At 34.8% G+C, this 24,801-nt stretch overlaps 1 protein-coding gene and 1 non-coding gene across 7 annotated transcripts in view; one reads left to right on the top strand and one right to left on the bottom strand.

Moving 5' to 3' along the window:
* The window catches only part of FOXN2 (forkhead box N2), a 72,886-nt gene that overhangs the window by 5,926 nt on the left and 42,159 nt on the right, over positions 1 to 24,801 (top strand). For 2 of the 6 annotated variants that reach the window (XM_030921625.1, XM_030921629.1), the window contains one exon: positions 7,904 to 8,044. The exons of 1 other annotated variant lie outside the window; for it this stretch is intronic. The gene's annotated coding sequence lies outside the window, so the exon portion shown is untranslated. Of the gene's footprint in view, positions 1 to 1,930; positions 2,003 to 7,903; positions 8,045 to 13,830; positions 14,016 to 24,801 lie in introns of those variants that run through there. 3 more of the 6 variants (XM_030921627.1, XM_030921626.1, XM_030921628.1) reach the window with 3 other exon arrangements.
* LOC115894491 lies at positions 20,077 to 20,216 on the bottom strand. Its single transcript, XR_004054596.1, has one exon. It is a non-coding gene; the product is annotated as a U4 spliceosomal RNA (small nuclear RNA).

Below are 24,801 nucleotides of genomic sequence, written 5' to 3'. Positions count from 1 at the left end.
GTGCTGGAATTACAAGTATGAACCACTGCACCTGGCCATAATTTAATTATCAATAATGCTGTAAGGAGTGTCATAGTCTCATAAACAGATAATGAGAAATTGTGTAAATGCAATACTGGGTATTTACCCAAATCTCTCAGACTTGAAAAAAAATCATTAATCTTTGTACTAAAATCTGAAGTCTTTAAAAAAATGAGTATTTGTTAGGATGAGATGCTTACATCTTGATCTGTTCCTAAGAAGGAGTAGGGAAGAATACAAGGTAGGGAGAGAAACTAATATTTATAGAATGCTTACTCTGTGGCAGGAATGTTGGTACTTTATTGCTTTAGCAAGTTAAGTAAGTGGTGTTATTCCCTGGGACTCAAGGAGGTTCAGTCATTTGTCAGAGATTGCATTAGTATGTTGGTTGATGGTCGGTCAATTTGACTTGAGAGCCTTTCTGTTTCACTTTTCTTTTTTTTTTTAACTTGCCCCAAAGCAATGAAGATACCATTTCAGTTTTCTAGTACAGCATCTACTATATTTATTCATTGATTTAAACATTTAAATGTTCACTACATGTTATGGTCTGTACTAGAGCATACAAATGAATGTATTGAGTTCTGCCAACAAGGATTTAGATTCTAGTGTAGTATTTCTTAAATGGGTGACTGAATTGGGGTGGAAAATTGTGACCAGCTTTTCTTAAAAAACAATCTAAAAAAATTTTAGTACATTTTATGTGGTAAGGGTAAAAGTATTATTTCATGAAATTGTGACCAGCTTTTATTAGAAAACAATCTAAATAAATTTTAGTACATTATATATGGTAAGGGTAAAAGTATTATTTCATGAAATTTTTGTTTTAGTTATATATGTATATATATTGTGGGTCTCCATGAAAAAAATACATTTCTTATTGTGGGATAACATTGAAAGTTTGAGAACTACAGGTCTAGTGGCTGAGATAGAACTGTAAGCAAATAATTATACATAATTATAATAGCAAGTAAGTTCCTTTTTTATTTTGAGACGGAGTCTTGCTTTGTTGTCCGTCCTGGAGTGCAGTGATGTGATCTTGGCTCACTGCAATCTCCGCCTCTGGGGTTCAGGCAATTCTGCCTCAGCCTTGGAAGTAGCTGGGACTACAGGAATGAGCCACCATGCCTGGCTAATTTTTTCATATTTTTAGTAGAGATGGGTTTCACTGTGTTGGCCAGGCTGGTCTCGAACTCCTGACCTCAGGTGATCTGCCTACCTCGGTCTCCCAAAGTGCCGGTATTACAGGTGTGAGCTGCTGTGCCTGGGCTAGAGGTAGTTTTAAATTAATGTCAGCAGCAGTTTATTTTCCTAAATTCTTTTTTTTTTTTATTGTAAAGTGAAACAAATGCAGAAAACCACACAAAACAAATGTGTAACTTAGTGAATTATAAGGCTAGCACCTGTGTAACCCTGTCCTTTAAAAAGTAAGCACTGTCCTGGTTTTTCTGAAAATGAATTACGTTTTTGGTTTTATTATTCAAGTATGTATCCCTAGATGCTATAGTTAAGCCTGCTTTCTTGCTCATGCTCACACTCATGCAGATTCTTGCACTCCCCCCTCCTTTTTTTATTTTTCATTAAGCTTTCTTTCTTTACACCTTCTGTTTCTCTAAGATTTTATCCATTTTTTCTCGTAATCCTTTAAGTCTTCATTTCTGAAATGATATTTTCCCTTTTATTTTAAATTCTTTCTTGAGCACCTCATTTCTTCTGAGCTTTTCTAATTCTGATATATTTGATATATATATAATACTATGTATATCTGATGTATGTATTTCTTATATAATTTTTTTTAAGTTTGCTTTGAAATAGTAGTTCATTTTTATCTCTTCTATGAGCATCTCTTTCAGACTTGCTTTTATTGTTTATAGGGATGTTATTTTATTCTCTGTTTCTTTTTTTTTAGTTGTAACTTTGGGATTCAATCTCTTGAAAGTATGAATGCTTTCATTTATACTGTGCTAGGAATAAGATGCATGTAAGTAAATAATTGCATTATGAGACATATTCTTCTAAACATACATTAAAGGGTATTATGAGAACACAGAGTAGGAACTTACTTTCCCCAAAGTGTAGGGATTGGATAAGGTGGACTTTAGTCATAATGGAGGTTTATTATTGGTATATCAATATTTTTTAAATATTGTTTTTTTCTTTTTTATAATATATTTTTCAGGGTACATGTGATATTTTGGTACATGTTTACAACATATAATGATCAAATTAAGGTAATTAGAATTCTCTGTCACCTGAAACGTCATGGTGGTTCTGATTTTAGTTTTTGAGGAACCTCTATACGGTTTTTCATAATGGCTGTATTACTTTACATTCCCACCAACAGTGTATGCTCATTCCCCCTGTCTCCACATCCTTGCCAGCTTTGTTATTTTTTGTCTTTTTGATAAATAGCTTTTCTGACTGGTGGAAGATAGTATCTCATAATAGTTTTAATTTGCATTTCTCTGATGGTTAGTGATGTTGAGCATTTTTTTTCATGTTTGTTGACTGCTTTATGTCTTGAAAAGTAACTGATCATGCCCTTTGCCCGCTTTTTGATAGAGTTGTGTTTTTCTTGTTGTCTTGTAGGTTCTGGATATTAGTCCTTTGTCACGTGTATAGTTTACTAATATTTTCTCCCATTCCACTGTGGGTTGTCTCTTTATTGATTATTTCTTTTGTGTGCAGAAGCTTTTTAGCTGATTAAGTCTCATTTGTCTGTTTTTGATTTTGTTGCAGTTGCTTTTGAGTTTTCTTAGTCATAAATTCTTTGTTTACGCCAGTGTTCGGAAGAGTTTTTCCTAGGTTTGCTTCTAGGATTTTTATAGTATAGTTTCAGGTCTTACATTTAAGTCTTTTCTATAGCTAATTTTTGTATGTGGTGAGAGATGGGTCCAGTTTCATTCTTTTGCATATGGCTATCAAATTTAGTAGTGCTTTTTATACAAATTAATTTACTGTTGACTTCCTTCAATTACTACTTTGAAATACTGTTCAGATGGAATTAAAATAATATTTTAAAAGTTTTCTTTTGCTATACTATTGTCAGATATCAACTATCTCTTAAGTAGAGACCTGAAATTTAGAAAGTGAAAAGATCACAGAGTAGAACGGAAAACATAGTATAAGGCATAGTATTCTGTACGTGAATGATAAATTGCTCAGTAATTATTTATTTATTTATTTTTGCAACAGAGTTTCACTCTGTCAGCCAGACTGGAGTACAGTGGCACGATCTTGCTCACTGCAACCTCCTCCTCCTGGGTTCAAGCGAGTCTCCTGCCTCAGCCTCCCAAGTAGCTGGGATTACAGGCACCCACCACCTTGCCCAGCTAATTTTTGTATTTTTAGTAGAGACGGGTTTTGCCATTTTGGCCAGGTCTTGAACTCCTGACCTCAAACGATTTGCCTGCCTTGGCCTCCCAAATTGCCTGGATCAGTAAATATTTTAATGAATATCATATTTCATCTTTCAATTTTTTTTTGTTTCATGTAGTTTGATTAAAATGGCTTCTTTGATTAGTTAAAACGAAACTTAATGATGTGGTATGGTTTGGGTATAATTTTTCCTTTCTATTCAAATTGGCAGCAAGTTAGAGCCAGGTTGTGCTTGCTTTTGAAGTACTCTGTTTAGGGATATTGAGTCCATTGTTTTCTATTTTCTTTCTTTGGTTAACAATACTTTTGACTTGGTGTGTATTAAGTATCTTATAAAATAACTTTAGTGTTTATGAAGTGATCTCATGTCTATTGTTTCTTTTGCTCTCTTAACATAAATAACTACAGTAAAAAGAAGAAATGTAAATGCAGTTCGAACACGGAGAGATTTAAAGACTCTAACAGAAAAAAGCTGGGGGTGGGAATTACGTGGAGGAGTTGTTACTAGACCTTAAATATTAGGGTTTGACTGAATGATGGTAGGGAAGGTATACGATCCAGTGGTTAGAATATCAAAAGCAAGCATGTAGAGAAATGTATTTGAACAGAATTAGTATAGTTTGGACTGACTTCTAATACAGAAGCATTAGCTTGAGGATGTAGATACTGAATCATACTGATTTTTGCTTGTTTGTTTGTTTTTGGTCTTTGGTACTTACAAAGCAATCTAGGCAGGATGTCAGGCTAGTGTAGTAGTGAATAGTGTAAACTCTAGAGCCATACTTCCAGTTTGGAGCACACTGTTTAATCTTTCTCTGTATGTGTTTCTGCGTATAAAATAGACACTAATAATGGCAACTACTTGATAGGGTTGTTATGAATAAGATTAAAAGAGTTAACACTAGTAAAGTATTTACAACAATACCTGTTACCAATAAGCATTCAATGAGTTTTGTTTAATTTATGAAAGTACTACCTCTTTCATTCTCTGTGTGTGTGTATTTGTAATGTACACATACATGTGTGAATATGTATGGACTATAACGTGAGTGTATGTGGAATAGATACAGAGGGGAAATGTAGATCTCACGTGTATGTATCTATAGGAAAGCTAGTAATATTTGAATTTCAGTTTTGATTAGAATTTATATTATTATAATAAAGTCTAACATCTCATTTTACAGATGGCAAAATTACGTACTAGCAGAACTAGAGCCAAGATTTGCCAGACAACAAATATTTGAGCAATAAACAAAACAGACAACTAGCTCTGCCCTTATCAAGCTTTCAGTTAGTCAAGAAAGATATGTATTAAACCATCTCAGCTGTGGCAATTGTTATCAAAAAGTTAGAGCACTGTGGGAGAGTAGAACTGGGGCTCCTCCATACTCTGGGATTTTAGAGAATTCTTCCCCCAAGATTTCTTTTTTTTTGAGACGGAGTCTTCCTCTGTCACCCAGGCTGGGGTGCAGTGGCGTGATTTTGGCTCACTGCAACCTGTGTCTCCCAGGTTCAGATGATTCTCATGCCTCAGCCTCCCAACTAGCTGGGATTAGAGGCACACACCACCATGCCCAGCTAATATTTGTATTTTTAGTATAGATAGGGTTTTTGCCATATTGGCCAGGCCAGTCTCAAACTTCTGGCCTCAAATGGTCTGCCTGCCTTGGCTTCCCAGATTGCTGGGATTACAGACATGAGCCACCGTGCCCGACCTTCTCCTAAGATTTCCAGGCTGAGGTGCGAGTAATAAATAGCAGTTAGCCAGGGTTAGGTGGAATGAAGAGTGTTCCAGGCAGGAGTAGGATGTGTATAGGCTCTGAGAGAGGAGAAAGCATGGTGTATTCAGATATCTGAAATGAAAAGAACAAGGAAAAGGGTGGCAAAAAATGTGTCCTGAAAGGTTAGAGCATGGCTAAAATACGCAGGGTCTTGTATACAAGGTTAAGGATTTTGACCTAAGGGTCCCCTTGATGGATTAAGCGGGAAAGGGACATTGCTAGATTTGCATTCTGCAGTATTACATTAGCTATATTACAGAGAACAAATTAAGAGAGAGTCTGGCATAAGTGTAGGGAGACTTAATTTAGGAAGATACTGTAGGAGCTACTGTGTGTGGTGCAGAACACACCATAGGGGTTTCCATTCATGTATACTGGTTGAGCATCACTAATGCAAAAATCCAAAATCTGAAATGCTCCAAAATCTGAAGTTTTTTGAGTGCCAACATGATGCCACAAGTGGAAGATTCCACCCCTGACCTAATGTGATGGTTTGTAGTCAAAATGCAGGTGCATGGTTTATTCAAACCAACACATGGCTTATTCAGCATCTCTAAGGGAAGAATAAAATTACCTTCAGGCTGTTTGTATAAGATATATATGAAACAAATGAATATTATGTTTAGACTCAGGTCTCATCTGTAAAGTATCTCATCATGCATATACAAATAAATATTCCAAAGTCCCCAAAAATCCCAAATCCAAAGCATTCTGGTCTCAAGAATTTCTGATAAGGAGTATTCAACCTATACTACCTTTGCAGTGGTCTGGATGAAAGATAATGTTGGCCTAGGCTATAGTTGTGACAGTGAAAATGGAGAAAAGTGGACAGATTTGAGAGATATTTCAGATTTATTGACTCCAAAAGTTATCTCCAGACCAGACCTCTTTCCTGAACTTTAGATCATGTATATCCCAAATGCCTGTCCTACTTGGATATCTCACGAACATCTCAAACTCAACAGGTTTTTTTTTTTTAAAAAAAAAAAAAAAAAAAAAAAACAAAGCAAAACAAAATACTGCAAACATTAATCTGTCTCCAAAAAGAAAAAAATATAGTCATTTTATTTTCCAGTATTTATAGTAGCAAATAGAACTAACATCCACTCACTTGCTAACCATGTCTGCTTAGTAGTGACCACTAGACTACTTAGCTATATGTAGCTGCAGTTGATAATGGCTTTTTAGAATTTAGATTATATTCCATTCCATGTAAGTTTATTTAGAAACATTTATTTTAGAAAGTATTACTTTCTTTTTTTTTTTTTTTTTTTTTTTTTTTTTTTTTTTGAGACGGAGTCTTGCTCTGTCACCCAGGCTGGAGTGCAGTGGCCGGATCTCAGCTCACTGCAAGCTCCGCCTCCCGGGTTTACGCCATTCTCCTGCCTCAGCCTCCCGAGTAGCTGGGACTACAGGCACCCGCCACCTCGCCCGGCTAGTTTTTTGTGTATTTTTTTAGTAGAGACGGGGTTTCACCATGTTAGCCAGGATGGTCTCGATCTCCTGACCTCGTGATCCGCCCGTCTCGGCCTCCCAAAGTGCTGGGATTACAGGCCTGAGCCACCGCGCCCGGCCGAAAGTATTACTTTCTAAAATGATCTGGATATAGTCTTTTTTTTTTTTTTTTTGAGACGGAGTTTCATTCTTGTTGCCCAGGCTAGAGTGCAATGGCGTGATCTTGGCTCACTGCAAACTCTGCCTGCTGGATTCAAGCAATTCTCCTGCCTCAGCTTCCCAAGTAGCTGGGATTACAGGCATGCGCCACCACACTTAATTTTGTATTTTTAGTAGAGACGGGGTTTCTCATGTTGGTCAGGCTGGTCTCGAACTCCCCATCTCAGGTGATCCACCTGCCTTGGCCTCCCGAAGTGCTGTGCTGGTATTACAGGTGTGAGCCACCGTGCCCAGCTGGAGATAGTCTTTAATAACATGAATATCTTTAATAATTTTTTAGCATAAATATATTTTTAAGTCAGGGTACATATGAGGTTAATGTAACCCTATTTAAAATCAACTTAATTTTGTGTTAATTATATTTTTGTTTTGTTTTTAGAATTACATGTAAAATCAATATATTAAACCAATCAGTATAGAGTCCTAAGTTTTATTCTTGCTTTCCAAATTTGACATTAGGGCTGTTAGTAAGATATTGTCTGCATTTATTAGATTTATTTCTGATCATGAATATACTTTTAAAAGATGCTTCTTTTCAGTGGAGCAATTCAATTGGCTATAGATGATTTAATGCATGACTATGACTTATATTCAAGGCATTGAAATATTATACATAAACAAATTTTGATGACAAGACCGCTTGTTTATATTCAAATGCCAATCAAATTTGTCCTTTAGGACATTAGATCTGTTGACTTTTTAGGTTTCTATAACTTTGTTCCTTTCAGTGTTGTTTTTCAAATGCAATGTAGTCATCCCTTGATATCATGGGGGATTGATTCTGGGACCTCCTGAAGATAGCAAAATCCACAGATGCTCAAGTTTCTTGTATTACCTGGTGTAGTATTTGCATATAACCTACCCACTTCCTTCCATATACTGTACTTTAAGTCTCTAGATTACTTATAATACCTAATACAATGTAAATTCTACATAAATAGTTGTTATACTGTATTGTTTAGGGAATAATGACAAGAAAAAAAAGTCTATATCTGTTCGTTACAGACACAACCAACCTTTTTTTCCCCTCAAATATTTCTGATGTGCAGTTGGTTGAATCCATGGATACAGAACCCACAGATGCAGAGGGCTGACTGTACAAGTCTGTCAAAAAACCAAAGTGCTGGTTGGCTAATGATTGGTCACTGTATGATTTATAGTACAGGTGATATTACTTCTGATTCTAGATGGTAAGTATATTTTTCTCCTTATATTTTTGTTCTTTGATTTCTGTGCTGTCAGTTTTTTTCTGCTTTTAACTTAGTTGTGTTTAGATGTGGCATTGATAGCAATCCTGAAGTTTAAGTAGATGGGTTTTCTAAGTCAGATTTACTCTAAGAGCTAGTAGTGGTTCTTTTTTGTCATATTTAGTAACATGTAGGGTATATAAGTGCTATGTTTGAGATGATAGAAGTTTATGAATTTAGTCACCAATTTTTTTAACATTTATTAAAAATAACCATTTTTCTTAAAACAGTTTTCACTCAATTTAGATCTTTTGTGGTACTGCTTTTTGAAATCCACGTTTCTGTGAAAGGGAGGAGGATTATGTGCTAGGGACTCATTTTAATGTATTTGGTCTTTATGCAGAAAATATCAGGTTTGTAGGTTATTGGTTCATTTTAACTTCCCCAAGAAAGGGACGAATGACTACACTTTTCTTTTTGAGACAAATACTGCAACATTGTGTAGAGGAAGTCTATATACTATGTACAATTGACAGAAAATTATTAATATTTAAATAGAAGTGGCATCTAAACACATGGTTTACAAATTGAATCTGGGCAAGTTAGTATAAGAGAAAAGTGAATTCAGTGGAAGGTTGCCACACATATTTTTTTTTCTTCTGTTTTAGTTTTAAGGGTATCTGCTTTTAGTATGAGTTGGAGAAAGGTTTTCCCCCCACTCACTTTTATTTCATTTTTTACTCTCATTTGAGAAGCAATTTCTCCACGAGACAGATCTTTGACCCTTTTGTATTCTGCACTCCCATCCCCCTTGACTAGAAAATGCAGCTGCACACATTTTTTGTTTAGAGACAATGGATCACATGCTGTGTCACCTAAATCTATGACCAAGAGGCAGTTTTATCCCTAAGAGACCATAATGCTTCAGTTCTCCTGGATGCATGACATCATGTAGCATTATAATCAAATATACATCTTTTTGCAGTACATTTAGGATTTGATTTTACCCTGTAATCTCAGTATTGGATTTTATGGGGATAGACATTATTTATAATGGAGAATCTTTAATCAAAACAAAAATGTATTGTTAAATCAGTAGGAAAGGTTGTGAGTTCCTTCCTTTTATATGCCTTTTTTTCTTACATGAGGTTTACCAATGTTTTTAGATATTCTGAGATTATAGAATATCTTTAAAGCTGTAGTGGCTGTTAAGTTTATTACACAGTGCATTGCAGATAATGTACGTTCAGTAAATACTAGACTTTATTTTTGCTACTGACTCGACAAATTAACAGGAAGAAAATTGTTTTCCTTTTTTGAGTGAGAACCAACCTTAATTACAAGGAAAAAAATAAAAATAAAAAATTGTTTTCCTTTTTAAAAGTGAGGAAGTCTTCAGATTTAGAAAATATTAGTATCTATAAACTGCTAAAATATATTATGTCAAGTTTATTGTAATCTGATTATACTTTTGAATAAATCTGGGAAATACAATGCTGCGGCTTCCAGGCTTGAGAAATGGTACCTTATTATAATTAATAAATATGGTTCATTCCTAAGAATATTGGAGGTGAGGAAAGGAGAGGAAAATTGAATGGAAATTTATTTTATTATATATTAAATCTTAGTGGCAAAGCTTAAATAAATTGCAGTGAAGAATTGAACTAATTGCTAGGCAGTTTCCATAAAATTCACAAACATTTGGATTTCTGGGCTTTGCCATAGCTCTGTAGTAGACATTTCTTTTTCTGTGAAAAACATTGTTTAGTGATCTGAATTCAGTGAATGACTATCTCTTTCCCTTTACTAGGATTATCTTAGCCTAAGTCAGTTTTTTTAATATTGGTTACTTGAGAGTGATTGGATAAGAAAGCCACAAATCTGAGATGATGCCTGCCTTCTGGTTGCTCTTTTGACATTTGTGAAATTGATTGATTTGCTGATGACATGCAGTTAAAGTTTCCAAATATCTTAAGACCACCTAAAAAGAATTAGAGATTGTAAACTTTTAAATTAAGTGTAACCAAAAAATCCTATTTTTATATGCTTCAGAATTCACATGTTTAAGTATTTAATGAGACTGATTTTAAGTAAGAAGCTGGAGTAGTAGGGTCAAAATGGTGAGAAACAATTTTATCTGTAGGCTAGATGCAGCCATATAGTTTGAGGTTAATTATTTCTTGCTTAAAGCCTGGGACTGGCTACAGTCTTCCTCAGGCCTCTTGGTACAGTTATTCAAGTGTTGGTTTCAACTTCTTTCCAGTTCTAGTAGAAATAACAGATGGCATGGTTCTTTTTCACTCCATGTAGTAAAGCTTATTAGAAACAGCACAATTGATGTGCTTCATTACCCAAAGAGGTAATAAGGAAAGATATTCAGTGACTGGCCCAAGGGTACAAGGAAGCACTAAATTTGCCTAAGTTTGCTTTGGGCTATCAAGAATTGACTATTGTATTTTGTTTTGATCTGAGTCTTTTCTCAGTGCTATATTTTATTTCCCAGTAAGAATTCTTAGACAATATAATGGATGAAATATAAATTTTAAAAAATTAAACAATTATTTAGAAACAACATAGAGTTAGGACCCTAAGAACTATAGTATACGTAAGATAGAAACTTAAATAAAACTGAAAATGTGGCATGAAGAGATTCAATAATAAACCTTTAAAAGCACTTTTTAAAGGTATTGAACTCATAATTAATCGAACCGAGTTAATTGCAGCTATGCTTTATTTGCTGTGGACCTATGTAAGTTATTAAAGAGTACACTAAAAATCATTTATGTTGGCCAGGCACAGTGTTTCACACCTGTAATCCTTACAATTAGGGAGGGGCCAAGGGAGAAGGATCCTTGAGCGTAGGAGTTTGAGACCAGCCTGAGCAACATAGGGAGACCCCGCCTCTACAGAAGTAAGAAAATTAGCTGAGTGTGGTGACACACGCGTGTTGTCCCAGCTACTCAGGGAGCTGAGGTGGGATGATCACTTGAGCCCAAGAGCTTGAGGTTGCAGTGAGCTCTGATCATGCCACCGCACTCCAGCCTGGGTGACAGAACCAGAAAAAAAAAAAAAAGAAAGAAAAAAACCCAGAACCTTTATGTTCATGAGAATTTCTGAACTGAGCTGGATTTTTTTTGGTCATTAAATAAATTTTATATTTGTATATCCATATTTTTAATGTACTCTAGCTGCTAGGCTGGAATTAACCATGCTATTTATATATTTTTCTTAGATCTGCCTCATTTGTTAAAAGTATTATCTCAAAAATGGATAGAAAATTATTTTGAGTATTTTAACTTAAGAATTCTGAAACAGAATAGTACATTCTAAATTAGTTGGATACAAATGAATGTAACTAGGAGATATTTATATTCTTGTCCAGTTTTGATGATGCCATTACATTTGTTGCTGTGTCTTTTCTTTTTATTATTGAGAATGGCATTAATAGTGAAAACTCATCATTATTTCAGAGGTAGTATAGTTATTTTTATTGTTCATAAATTCTTTTGTGTGTGTGAGAATGTTGGGATCAGACAAAGCTGTTAATAAAGTAATTTAGACCTTTCTTGGCCATTAATAACAAAATATTAAAAGTTTGTATGTTTTAAGTTCTTTTGGATTATTTAAACTACAAGGATTAGAAGAAGGGTTCTATCATGTTGCATGATTGGCAAAATATCTGCAAGCAAAGTGCATGGAGACAAATAAGGAAGTGAAAGTGGAATAATAGAGAAAATTATGAAACACGTATTGTGACACTCTTCCAAGAAGTCCTGATCTCATTTGGCCACCTCGTCAGTGGATGTCATTGGTCGTGAGGGAGATCTATCCTTAACACTAGACAAATACTTTTTAATTTCAAAACTTCAAAATATAAAGCCTTGTTACTGATTTTGTACCCTAATTTTTGTATTTGGAGGTTATGATATTTATACATCTACTTTAGGAAGAAAGCTAATAATTTTAAATTTTATAATAGTAATAACCATCATTACTATCTCTGCAGCTAGTATTCATTGTATACTTACTCTGTACCTCTGTTCTAAGTGCTTTATTTTTGTTGGTTAATTTGTACTAAGAATCTTATGAAAGTAAGTAGTAGTATAATTCTAAATTGATAGGTCTCATAGCTTAGTGAAAGGCAGGGCTGGGATTTGAACCCAAGCAATATTTCTTCACAGCTCATGCTGATAATCCCTTGCTTCACTGTCTCCAGATGTAATTAATATCAAGATAAATGATTTAGATTTTACTTTTTGAATTTTTAAATTAATGAAGTTCCTTATCCTTCACAATTTCAACTTCAAATATATTGCCTCCTCAAGTTTCTGCCCAATATCTCCTAGTATTATGTATGTTAATTCCTTTCTAAAGGAAGAAGCCTTTCATTTTATAAATTATATAATATTTACCATAGACTGTAACTATGACAACAGAGCCATGCATGTAGTAGATGCAAGAAGTTTCTGATTTGAAGTCTCTTAGAAAGGAACCAGAATAGGTTCTTCTGAATGGTATATCTCTTATACATCTCTTTCTGTACCTTTTATCTACATTACTAGATGCAGAGATACTATAATCGTGGTCTAATATAGCTAATACTTTATCTTTAGCATTTAAAATTCCTATATACATTTTATATAGATTTAAATTTCTATATTTAAAATTCCTATACACATTAGGTACTTCTGACATCATAGTAATTCATAATACATTTCCTTATCAGGAGGTTACTTACTCTGTATCCTCAACTGTTAAACCACAGATAGACAAAAAAGAGACTTATAAGTATTTGTGGGGGTGGGGGAATCAGAAAGTTTATGCATTAAATTCATGTCCCTTAAGGTGAGCTCTTTACCCTTATTAAGATTTTATTCAGATCTGTGGTATTATGTGAAATTCTAATGAAATTTACCTGGCTTTCCATTCTGTAACAGGTAATAAATCGATAAGTCCATTTCCATGATTTAGAAATCCCAAATCCTCCGGAAACCAAAAGTTTTCTTGACCCTTATAGTGGTAAAACATGATCTGAGTGAATATAAGGGTATTGGTGGTCTTTATTTACTCCCTTCTTAGTGTAAATATACATTTTGCCACAGAAATATTAACATGTTTATTTTGGGGTATTGCCTTAGACTTCATTAGGATGTGAGAGAAATATATGTATATGTATAGATATCGTATATCGTATTACCTTTCTGAAATCCAAAATATTCTGAATTTTGAAATATATTTGGCCCTAAGGTTTTTAGATAAGGGATCACAGACCTGTATAATCAGGTACATTGACTACATACAGTACCATTGAGGACTAAGATATGGAAGTAGGGTTTTTTTGGTAACTTAAATATAGCAATGTGAGTCCTTTCAGTATGGAGCAGTGCCTCTCTCAAATAATATGGATCTCTTTTAAAGAAAAAAAAATCTCATTTTGAGAATCTCCAACTTTAGTTCTTAGAGCAGTTTTCTTTAAAAATGTCTCTCACTTTTCTCTTTGAAAATGGCAAAATATATTTTTTATTATTGAAATGAAAGCACAAAATGAAAATTTGCAACACTTGGGGCCTGTAGAATGTATCCACTAATCTTTTACCTCCAGGGATATGTACTTTACCTACTTCCGATTGGGATTCATTGTCATAATGAGCAACTCTTGTTAGAAGTATGTCAGACTTCTCAAGTGTGCTGAGGCAGAAAGGAAAACATAAGAAATTATGTGCTAAAATAAAGGATAATGTACTTTAGTGACACTGTCATCAGAAATTAATGTAAATATCTGTTTCCAGCAGCATGGTGAACCACGTACCTGGATCAAGGTACCAAGTACCTTCAGCTTTCTGCTGAAAACAACCTAAAATGCTGGATAAAATAAAATCTTAAATGCATCAGTGCTCTGGCGCAAAGGGGAGAGTACTTAGGGCAGGCTGAGTTCTGAACCTGGCTATTGCCTTGAGGATATTTGCCAAATCAGGTGAGCTTCTCTGTTCTTGGCTTTGTGGGGCTCAGGGATCAGGAAGCAAAGCCTAGACCCAGTCAAGGTGGAGCATTTAGCAGGAAATAGTCTTCCTGATTAATTTGGAGCCCCATTGTACTGCACCTTTATAAGAGTGATATAGAAATTCTTTCCCTTTATGCCCCCAGGGTTTCTACAGGTAAATTTTTTTCTCAAATATTGCTGTAAATTGAAAAAATGTCACTGAAAATGTGCTACCACAAACCAGCTCTCACACTAGTTGCAGCATGAATTCACACTAAACCTTAAGAATTTAAAATGATCCTGGGCTGTTACGACTCCCAAGGGCCTGATAAAACCTAACGTGTAATCATCATTATCAAAGAATTCCCATGGGTAAAGTCTAATGAAAATAAGTGACTTATAATAAAAACTACAGACCATCCAAGGAAAAAGGCACAATGTAAGAGAATCATTTGAGTCAGATCTGCAAATAGTTCACATTTTGGAATTATCAGATGGAAAATAGAAAATAAATACATTTAATATGTTCAGTAAGAAACTTAAAAATGAAAAGAGCAAACATGTTGAAACAGAACCAGAAGTTCTGGAAATGAAAATAGTAATTGAAATTAAAATTCAGTGAATAGGTATAAAAGCAAATATACTGTTGAAAAGGTAGCATAATGAAAGGTAAATCTTAAGAAATTTAGAGCACAATATAGACAAGAAATTGGAAAATACAAAAGAGGTTAATAAAGGGAACATTTTTAAGAGAAAAGACATTACCTCCAAAGGAATATCAGGTTTCGATAACAGTAATGGAAATGGTAATGGACTATGAAATGATATGTGAGACAAAATAACAGTGTAGAATTCTATAGCAAAAACATCTTTCAAGATCATGGACAAAATAAAGACATGTTCATACAAGCAAAATGTGAAAGTTCACTGACTATTTTTTAAGCAGAAGTGAATGATCATAGGTAGAAAATCTGAGATTTAAGAAGAAACTATCAGAGAGTGACAATTATATGGGTGAATAAAAATGGACTGCATAAATAATAATAGCATCTTACGAAGTTAAGAAAAAGCTATATTGGCTGGGTGCGGTGGCTCACACCTGCAATCCCAGCACTTTGGGAGGCCAAGGCGGGTGGATCACGAGGTCAGGAGATCGAGACCATCCTGGCAAACATGGTGAAACCCCATCTCTACTAAAAATACAAAAAAATTAGCTGGGCATGGTGGCAGGTGCCTGCGGTCCCAGCTCCTCAGGAGGCTGAGGCAGGAGAATGGCATGGACCCGGGAGGGCAGAGCTTGCAGTGAGCGAACGTCGTGCCACTGCGCTCCAGTCTGGGCAGCAGAGTGAGACTCTGTCTCGAAAAAGAAAAAGCTATATTATATTATAAACAAGGAGAAGGTGATTGGAGCTAGCATGTAAAGATCTTTTTATTGTTGCTGGGCACAGTGGCTCACGCCTGTGATCCCAGCACTTTGGGAGGCCAAGGTGGGCAGATCACTTGAGGTCAGGAGTTCGAGACCAGCCTGGCCAACGTGGTGAAATCCAGTCTCTACCAAAAATATTTTTTAAAAAAAGCCGGATGTGGTGGTTCACGCCTGTAGTCTCAGCTACTCAGGAGGCCGAGGCAGGAGAATCGCTTGAACTCAGGAGGTGGAGGTTGCTGTGAGCTGAGATTGTGCCACTGCACTCCAGCCTGGGTGACAGAGCAAGACTCTGTTTCAAAAAAAGAAAAAAAAATATATATATATGTATATATATTTATTGTTATTTATTGTTTAGGGGCAGACTAAAGATAACTGGAATTTTAGAAGTATATATCAAAAATTATAAGGTAACATTTCAGTGATAGAAATATGTATATAACTTCCACACTAATAGAGGATTAAAAGAAATGGAATGAGAAAAAGGAATCATCCCAAAGAAGGCAAGAAAAGAAAGAGAAAAATTAACATGGAAAGAGTGGGATACCAAAAAGGATGGTAGAAGTAAATCCAAATACATGCATGCCTTTAAAAACAATATTCATTTATATGGGATATAGGATAGAGACTACAAGAAAACAAAAATGTTGAAAGTAAAATGATGGAAAAATATACACCTAGCAATTTTTTTTTTTTATTTTTTAAAATTTTAGTGTGTACATAGTAGGTGTATATATTTATGGGGTACGTGAGATGTTTTGATACAGGTATGCAATGTGAAATAAGCACCTCCTGGGAGATGGGGTATCCATCCTTTCAAGCATTTATCCTTTGAGTTACAGATAATCTAATTATATTCTTTAAGTTATTTAAAAATATGCAAATAAGTTATTATTGATTATAGTCACCCTATTGTGCTATCAAATAGTAGGTCTTATTCTTTTTTTTTTTTGTACTCATTAACCATCCCCACCTCCCTCCCACTAATCCCCCACTACCTTTCCCAGCCTCTGATAGCTATCCTTCTACTCTTATGTTCATGATTTCAATTCATTTGATTTTTAGATCCTACAAATAAGTGAGAACATGTGATGTTTGTCTTTCTGTGCCTGGCTTATTTCACTTAACATAGTGATCTCCAGTTCCATCCATGTTGTTGCAAATGATTGGATCTCTCTCTTTTTTTTATGAGACTGAGTCATCTCCCTTTGTTGCCTAGGCTGGTGTGCAGTGGTGTGATCTCAACTCGCAGTAACCTCACTTCCCAGGTTCGAGCGATTCTCCTGCATCATCTTCCCAAGTAGCTGTGACCACAGGCACACACCACCATGCCCCACTAATTTTTGTGGTTTTTTTTTTTTTTTTTTTTTTTTTTTGGTGCATATGGGGTTTCACCATGTTGGCCAGGCTGATTTTGAACTGCTGACCTCAAATGACCCGCCCACCTCTGCCTCCCAAAGTGCTGGGATTACAGGCGTGAGCCACCGCCCCTCGCCTGATCTCATTCTTTTTCATGGCTGAATAGTACTCCATTGTGTATACGTACCACATCCATTCCTTTTGTTGATGGACATTTAGGTTGCTGCCTGGCTAATATTAATGGGAAGAAAGCTAGTACATCATTTCAAATAGACTTAAAGACAAAAAGAATTGATGCATAATGGGAAGTGGCTAATTAGGTAGGAATATATATGTTTTAAAGTTACATGCAATTAATAACCGTAGCCACAAAATGAAGCAAAAAGTTAACAGATGTACAAGGAAAAAATTGAAAAATTTTACCAGTATAGCAGGAGATTATAATATATCTGCCTAAGTATTTGATGTAGAAAGCAGATCCCAAAAAAATATTAGTAGGAATATAGAAAATTTAAACAGTGCGATTAACAAGCTTCATCCAATGGACATATATTTCATCCACGCATCATAGAAACATCAAGTGAATCATTATGAACATTAATCATGTACTGGGCCATGAAACAAGTTTCAACAAATTTTAGAGAATTGATACCTTATACACTATTGTAATACCAACTCAGTTAGGTTAGAAATAGGTAAGCAAAAAAAACCTTTTTTAATCACATGGAAATTAAAAAAAATTTTTTTCTCAGTATCTCATCGATGAGAAAAGAGATGTTGGAAGTTGGCCTGTTCTTTAGTAGGAGATGTTAAATCATACCTCAGGTTTGCTTGCAGCAGACAAAAACTGAGAAATGGCCCAGATAAAAGGCCTTGCATTCTTAACAGATGAGAGTGTGCAGGGACGCTAAGGACTAATGGTGGATTGGTTCTTCTAACAGGAAGAATGAATTTTTTTTTTTTTTTTTTTTGAGACGGAATCTCAGAATCTTGCTCTGTTGCGGGGGCTGGAGTGCAGCGGCTCGATCTCGGCTCACTGCAAGCTCCGTCTCCTGGGTTCACGCCATTCTCCTTCCTCAGCCTCCCAAGCAGCTGGGACCACAGGGGCCCGCCACCACGCCCCGCTAATTTTTTGTATTTTTAGTAGAGAGAGGATATTTCACCGTTCTAGCCAGGATGGTGTCGATCTCCTGACCTCATGATCCACCCGCCTTGGCCTCCCAAAGTGCTGGGATTACAGGCATGAGCCACCATGCTCGGCCTGAAGTTTTTAATAAACGGTGCTGGAACAATTTTATGTTTATATGTGAAAGATGAAATTGGATAAAAAATACGTGTATACATTTTTGGTGAGTTGAGGAGGCAAAAACTATAAAACAAACTGCAGACCATAAAGAAAAGGGTTAATAAATTCCACCATATGAAAGTAAAGAAGTTTCTTATTAAAAGGCAACTAATAAAGAGATTGAAAAGACAAGTCATCTACTGGGGAAAGATATTTGCATCACATGTAAGTATTAGTATCCAAACATTACAAATCATTAAGAAAACCCATAGAAAAATAGGCACAAGGCTTCAATAGATGCTTTATGGAAGAGGAAACCCAAATGGTATATAGATAGATGTATATTCATAGCTGTATGTTCATATATATATCTATATATTCATATTCTATATATCCATATACAGATATAAATGAATGAAAAGGTGTTCCACCCTGTTACTAATCTGGGAAATGCAAATTAAAACTACAAGGAGATAGAGTTTCATAGTTGATATGGTCTGGCTTTGAGTCCCCACCCAGATCTCATCTTTAATTGTAATCCGAATTGTAATCCCCACATGTTGAGGAGGGACCTTGTGGTAGCTGATTAGATCATGGGGGTGGTCCTTTCAAGCTGTTCTTGTGATAGTGAGTTCTCACGAGATCTGGTGGTTTTACAAGGGGCTTTTCCCCAGTTTGCTCAGCACTTCTCCTTCCTGCCACCATTTGAAGAAGGATGTTTTTGCTTCCCCTTCTGCCATGATTGTAAGTTTCCTGAGGCCTCTCCAGCCATGCAGAACTGTGAGCCAATTAAACCTCTTTCCATTATAAATTACTCAGTCTCGGATATGTCCCTCTAGCAGCTTAAGAATGGACTAATACAGTAGTCATCAGCTTGGCAAAAAACAATTTTGGCAAGTACATGAAGCATTTGGTATATACATTTCTGGTTAGTGGTAACCGATCAGCATTTTTTTGGTAAGCAGTTGGTCATCAATTAAAGTTGAAGACTATTCTGTGACCAAATAATTCTGCTTCTTGACATATGTTCAACTCTTAGATGTATACTCGAGGAATTTTTGGCACTTGTATTCCAGGTGATATGAACAAAGACTTCTATAACAATAGTACTTGTGATAGTCCCAAACATAAACAATTAAGTGTTCCTTAAGAGTATAAGAAATTATTGAATATTCATAAAATGGAATACTAGTCTCTCTAAAAATGAATTACTGCTGCAATAATGTTAATGAATTTGATGAGAGAAAAAACAAATCTCGGAATGTCTTCCATGTAATTTTATTTTATATGATGTTTAAATGTGGAAGGCTAGATAATGTTTAAGGATTCTAACATCTGGAAAAATATAAAGAAAAAACCTTTTGTTAACTCAGTCTTTAATATAATCAGTTAAAAGTGTAGAAAAATAAGTCAAAATTCTGTTTGGTTAAACCAACGTTTTGTGTTTAGTAGGTTTCTTAGTTATTTTGGGCAAAAAAGGCTATCACTGTGACACATCTAATTCTCTGTAATGCAGCATATTGTGTTTTAGATAATGCTGAAAATTCTGTGGCTTTGTTTCCCTTTTCTTATGTAGTCTCTGAAGCATTTCTCTCTTACCGATGTTAATACCGACCTAAGCAAAAATGCTCTTCTATGACCTTTTGGGAAATAATCGGAGAATTCCAATATGTAATTTTATTTTTCTTATCCTAGAGTAGGGTATCACTATAACATTGAACATAATATGCAGATGTGCAGATCTCTGTTAGACACCTTCGGAGATGCATGAGCTCCACAACTGTGGGAAAAAAAAATAGTACATTTAAATCCCAAGCTGCCTTCTCAAGATACTGCCATAGTACATTTAACTCCCAAGCCTTCTTCTCAAGATACCGCCATGGCAGGCACACAATCAAGCTCTAGATGGGTTCCAGAGTGATTGTACTGGGTTGGTTTGAACTCTCCACTTTTATTTTTATTTATTTTTCGTATTTTATTTGTTTATGTCTCCATAGAGACTATCAAAAATTGCCAGTGCTGACTATATTGCAAGTAATTGCAGTGGGGTATTGGGGAAAGTTTCCAGTTAGCAATAAATGTGCTCAGATAAACCTCGTTGGCTGCGATACTGCCACTGCACAAAGCTTTAACTCTCCACTTTTAAAAATCTCCTTGTGAATACTTCTTTCTCTTTTTTAGAATGTAGAAGATGGGAGCCTTAACACAAGTTTGTACTTTGCTAAAGTGTATAGTCCATTAATCTACTTTTTTGGATAGCAGTGTCTTGGCTTTAGAAATTTGTTTATTAGTGGTTGTATTAATTACTTGGATTAAGCTAGTTACACTTCTAAAAATTAGAATATATTTTTTAAATCCCACATCATATTATTTTGGCTTTTTTAAAAGTAATATTTGTTATGTACCACAATTTTATATGGTTCGTAGAAATACTGTTCTTAAAGGAGTAATAAAATGTTACGTTACAAGCCCAGGTTTCCTTCTATTTATGCATTTGGCTTTATGAAACAAATTGACCATGCGTATTATTAATGCTCTGCTAGTGAATGGTTTCATTTCATTTTAAGATGCAGTTTCTCATAAGACTATAATTTTTAAAATAAATAAAATTGAAAGTTTTCTTGATTTTATTGTGAAATATACAGATCTTTTTGTAGTAATAATGCATATTTATATATTCCTGAAAACACTAAAATTGTGCTCAGCTGATGGGCCAACTCACTCAAAAGTGAAAAATATGCAGCTTTGTATCCAGAATACTAACAAAAAAATCTTAATGAGAATACTAGAGTATGTTAAAACATATATGAAATTTGTCACAAATAAGTAATATGGTCAGTTTAAGATTTTTAAAAGAAGATGAACACTGTGCGAGGAAGGGTTGAAGCTACAGGGTTAGGAGGCCAGGGTAAAATGCATAAAGATTTGGAAAGAAGAGCTCATTAAACACTTGCAAGAAAGAGCATGTGGCCAAACTGTGCCAAGAGGAAGAACATGGGTTGAATGAGAATTGTGTACCATACTGTCTTTTCAGCAGCTTGCTGCTTTCCACTGTGTTAGCCTATTTTGGGTTCAGCTGTTATTTGGTAGTACAAAAACATAGGCTGAGAAGAATCATGTACAAACCAATATGACTTACGTTGTACTAAAATCGTTCCTTTATTTACCAATGGGCTAATTCGTATTATGTAAGGTTTGTAACAGAACAGGCTGTACTAAGAATACAAGAGGTGGCTTCTGTTTTTGACTTGAGCTCTCTGATAAGTCCATGACCTTTTTAAGATTTGATTTTTGTGTGTGAAATGAAAATACTACAATTAAAAATAATGTAGCACAGCCTTTTCTCCCTTGAGCTTATTGTTTTAATTTTAAGCTATAATAAACACATTAAAGAAAAACTGGAAAACAGAACAACAAAGACAAAGATTACTGTTAGTAATATAAACCACTGTTTTCTTTTTTGTATGTATTTTTTACTTTTTCACCAGTTTTTAATTTATTCACATTCTTCAAGTCAGTCATTTTTAATGGCTACTAAATATTAGATTGAATAGATGGGCTTTACCTTACCATTTCTCTGTTATAGAAAACGTAAGTTGTTTATAGTTTTCCATTATCTTTAATAATTTTTGGATGAATATCTGTGTGTCCCTCCACACATCGTGGGCTACGAAGGGAGTATCTTTTTCCCTACATAAGATTATTTCACGAAAGTGACACATTTGGAATTGTTGGTTCAAAGAATGAAATTTTTAATAATTCTTGATACACATTTCCAGTTAGCTTTCCAAAATGGCCCTAGGTCCTTGCCCAAAATTGTTTATATTTTTTAAAATAAGTTTTTTATATAATTTTTTAATTTATATATTTGTTTGCTATTTGTATTTAATGTGTGAGAAAAGATCATTTGCCTATTTATCCATTGTGGTGGACTTAGTATTCTAAGTGGGTAGTGCTCTGTCTACAGTCGTAGCACCCTGAACATGTCTGATCTCATCTAAATGGATAGTGCTCCAAAGGATAGTTTAGAAACAGCTTTTTTTCCTTCTTGCAAACACAATGACAGTTCAAACCTTACTAAGATGATGTCAGTACTTGGTTTTTAATAATGTCAGTACTTGGTTTTTTAAACTTTGCTTGGATTAACACTCTGTAACTCTTTGGCATATTTGTTGCCATACTATTTCTTTACATCTTAAAGTAATGAAATTTTATTATAAACTTGTAATTCAGAGGAATAACATACTTGGAACCATTTAAATTACTTATGAGAAAATTTAGTCAATAGTTATCAAGAAACTGATTTTTTGAGTATGTTACATTAATAAAACGCACTATTTCTGTTTTAAGTAGTATTGCTAAAAATGCAAGTTACTTGAGCGGTTGAGAGTGACTCTAATGGCCAGAAATTTGAATATTGAACTTAGCCTTGTTTATAATTTTGGCTCTGCTTTTATTAGCTTTAGTACCTTAGGGAAATGGCTTACTTCATTTCCATTTCCTTATTCTTAACAATGAATTTCAGTTTTTTTTATTGTTACCACTTAGGATGTTTCCTACCATTAAGCATTCATTTCCAAAATAAATGAACTCTTAAAGGCAGTTAGTGCAGCATTTTATAAAATAGACATACAATTTGTATTATGAGTTCATTTCTGTCTGAAATAATTATGATTTGAGTGTCTACTCATACTCAACATTTTGATAAGATTCATTAGGAATACAAAAGTAAAAGACTGTTATCCCAGCTGGGCATGGTGGGTCATGCCTGTAATCCCAACACTTTGGGAAGCTGAGGCGGGAGGATTGCTTAGGCCAGTTGTTTGAGACCAGCCTGGGCAACCATAGGAAGACTGTGTTTCTATAAAAAATTTAAAAATTAGCTGGGCATGGTGGTGTGCACCTGTAGTCCCAGCTACTTGGAAGGCTGGCATAGCAGGATCGCTTGAACCTAGGAGGTGGAGGTTACAGTGAGCCATGATACCGCTACTATACTACAACCTGGGTGACGGAGTGAGACCCTGTCTCTTAAAAAAAAAAAAAAAAAAAGACTTACTCCTCATGGAATTCACAGTTGGAAAGGAAGGACGTATATTGAACTAAGGAGTAGTTCAGAGTAAGTAGAGATGATGCATTTTAAAGCCTATGACATAGAATCTGTAATGTAGTAAAATCTCAGCAAATGTTAGCCACTGCTGTTTGGTACTTTCTAATTTTTAGATGTAATGACAGATAAATGGAGATTTAAGTGACAAGGCAAAAGTGAAACGTTAGAAATTAATCACTCCCTTCTTTAATTGAACACTGGGTACACTAAAGAGTGGGGTTTTTTTGTTTGTTTGTTTTTTAAGGAAACAAGACACTATTCAACCAATTCTCATTCATCATGTTTTTAAGTCTATGAATAGAGAGACTTTGGTGATAAAATGAATAATTTGATCACTTACATAGTACAGGATATCAGTTCTGAATACATTGTGTGCTCATATATGTGAATGCTTATGTATGTGGTTTTCATAAGAGATTGAAACAGAAGCCAAATCTGTTATCGTTTGATCTTTTTCTTTTTACAGTGTTGTGATGTTTCAAGTTATGGGTGCACAGGAGAGAGATAAGAACTGGATATGGAAAGAATGCTGTTAAGATTTAAAATGAATAGGATTTGAGTCATTGGTGCTCATAGGTGTTGTGTACATACTGTTGCCAACACATATTGTGGTTAGAATTTTGTTTCTGGAGTCAGTCTGCCTGGATTTAAATTCTGACAGTTCCACTTATGCTTAACCTCTCTGATTAATTTTCCTCATCAATAAAGTTGAATTAATAATACTGCCTAGCTTATAGGGTTTAATTGACAGTTAATTGAGACATCATATGTAAATTATTTAGCAAAATGCCTGGGCGCTAAAGTATTATCTAAGGCTGTTGCTAATGGAGTGCTCTGAGGCTAACTACTTCTGGTGGTAGCTCCCAGAATTCAGATAAACTGTTCTACATCTAAAATTAACCAGTTTTCTCTTTTACATAACTGACATAAAAAACAGAAATAAAATAAAATTAGCCGGTTTTCAGAATTCTTGAAGTAACCTGCCATCTATGTTCTAAGCAAAATAAAACTCTGGAGGTACCCCCTCCCCCCAATTATTTCAGTTACACAAGCATAAGTGGGTTGAATAGGATAATAGTTGGTTTTTCACTGAATTTAGAAATGAGTTATCTTTGTGAGCCATTGAAAATTAATTAAATAGCACATTAGCCTATTGCTTTCTTCTCTGGTCTGTTATTCTCTCATGATAAAGTTTTTGAATAGAACGGTGTTTAAAATGCAAAACAAAAATCATTTGAGAAAATAGAAATGAAAAAAGAATAGTAACAGCTATTTTTCGCTCTCCTTGAAAGTACAGGGACAGTTCAGACCTTACTAAGAGAATGTCAGCCTTGAAATGTCAGTACTTGAGATGATATAGAATGCAGAGTTTAAAAGTACTGGAATTTTAAAAAGAAATGATAAACGTATAGTGAATTTAATTTAGCTAATAATAAATTTAGTGAATAAGAAATGTTATCTTGTTAGACTTTCAGAAATATAGAATAGAATGGTTGGTAACCAGATATGGGTGGTGGGGGTAGGAGGAGGGTGTAGGGAAGGGGGAAATGTTAGTCAAAGATTACAAAGTTATGGTTACACAAGAGAAGTAAGTTCTAGTGACCTA

The sequence above is a fragment of the Rhinopithecus roxellana genome, chromosome 17, assembly GCF_007565055.1.
Source record: "Rhinopithecus roxellana isolate Shanxi Qingling chromosome 17, ASM756505v1, whole genome shotgun sequence".
Lineage (NCBI taxonomy): Eukaryota > Metazoa > Chordata > Mammalia > Primates > Cercopithecidae > Rhinopithecus > Rhinopithecus roxellana.
Note: the sequence above shows the minus strand (reverse complement) of the source record. Positions and strands in the feature narration are given on the sequence as shown.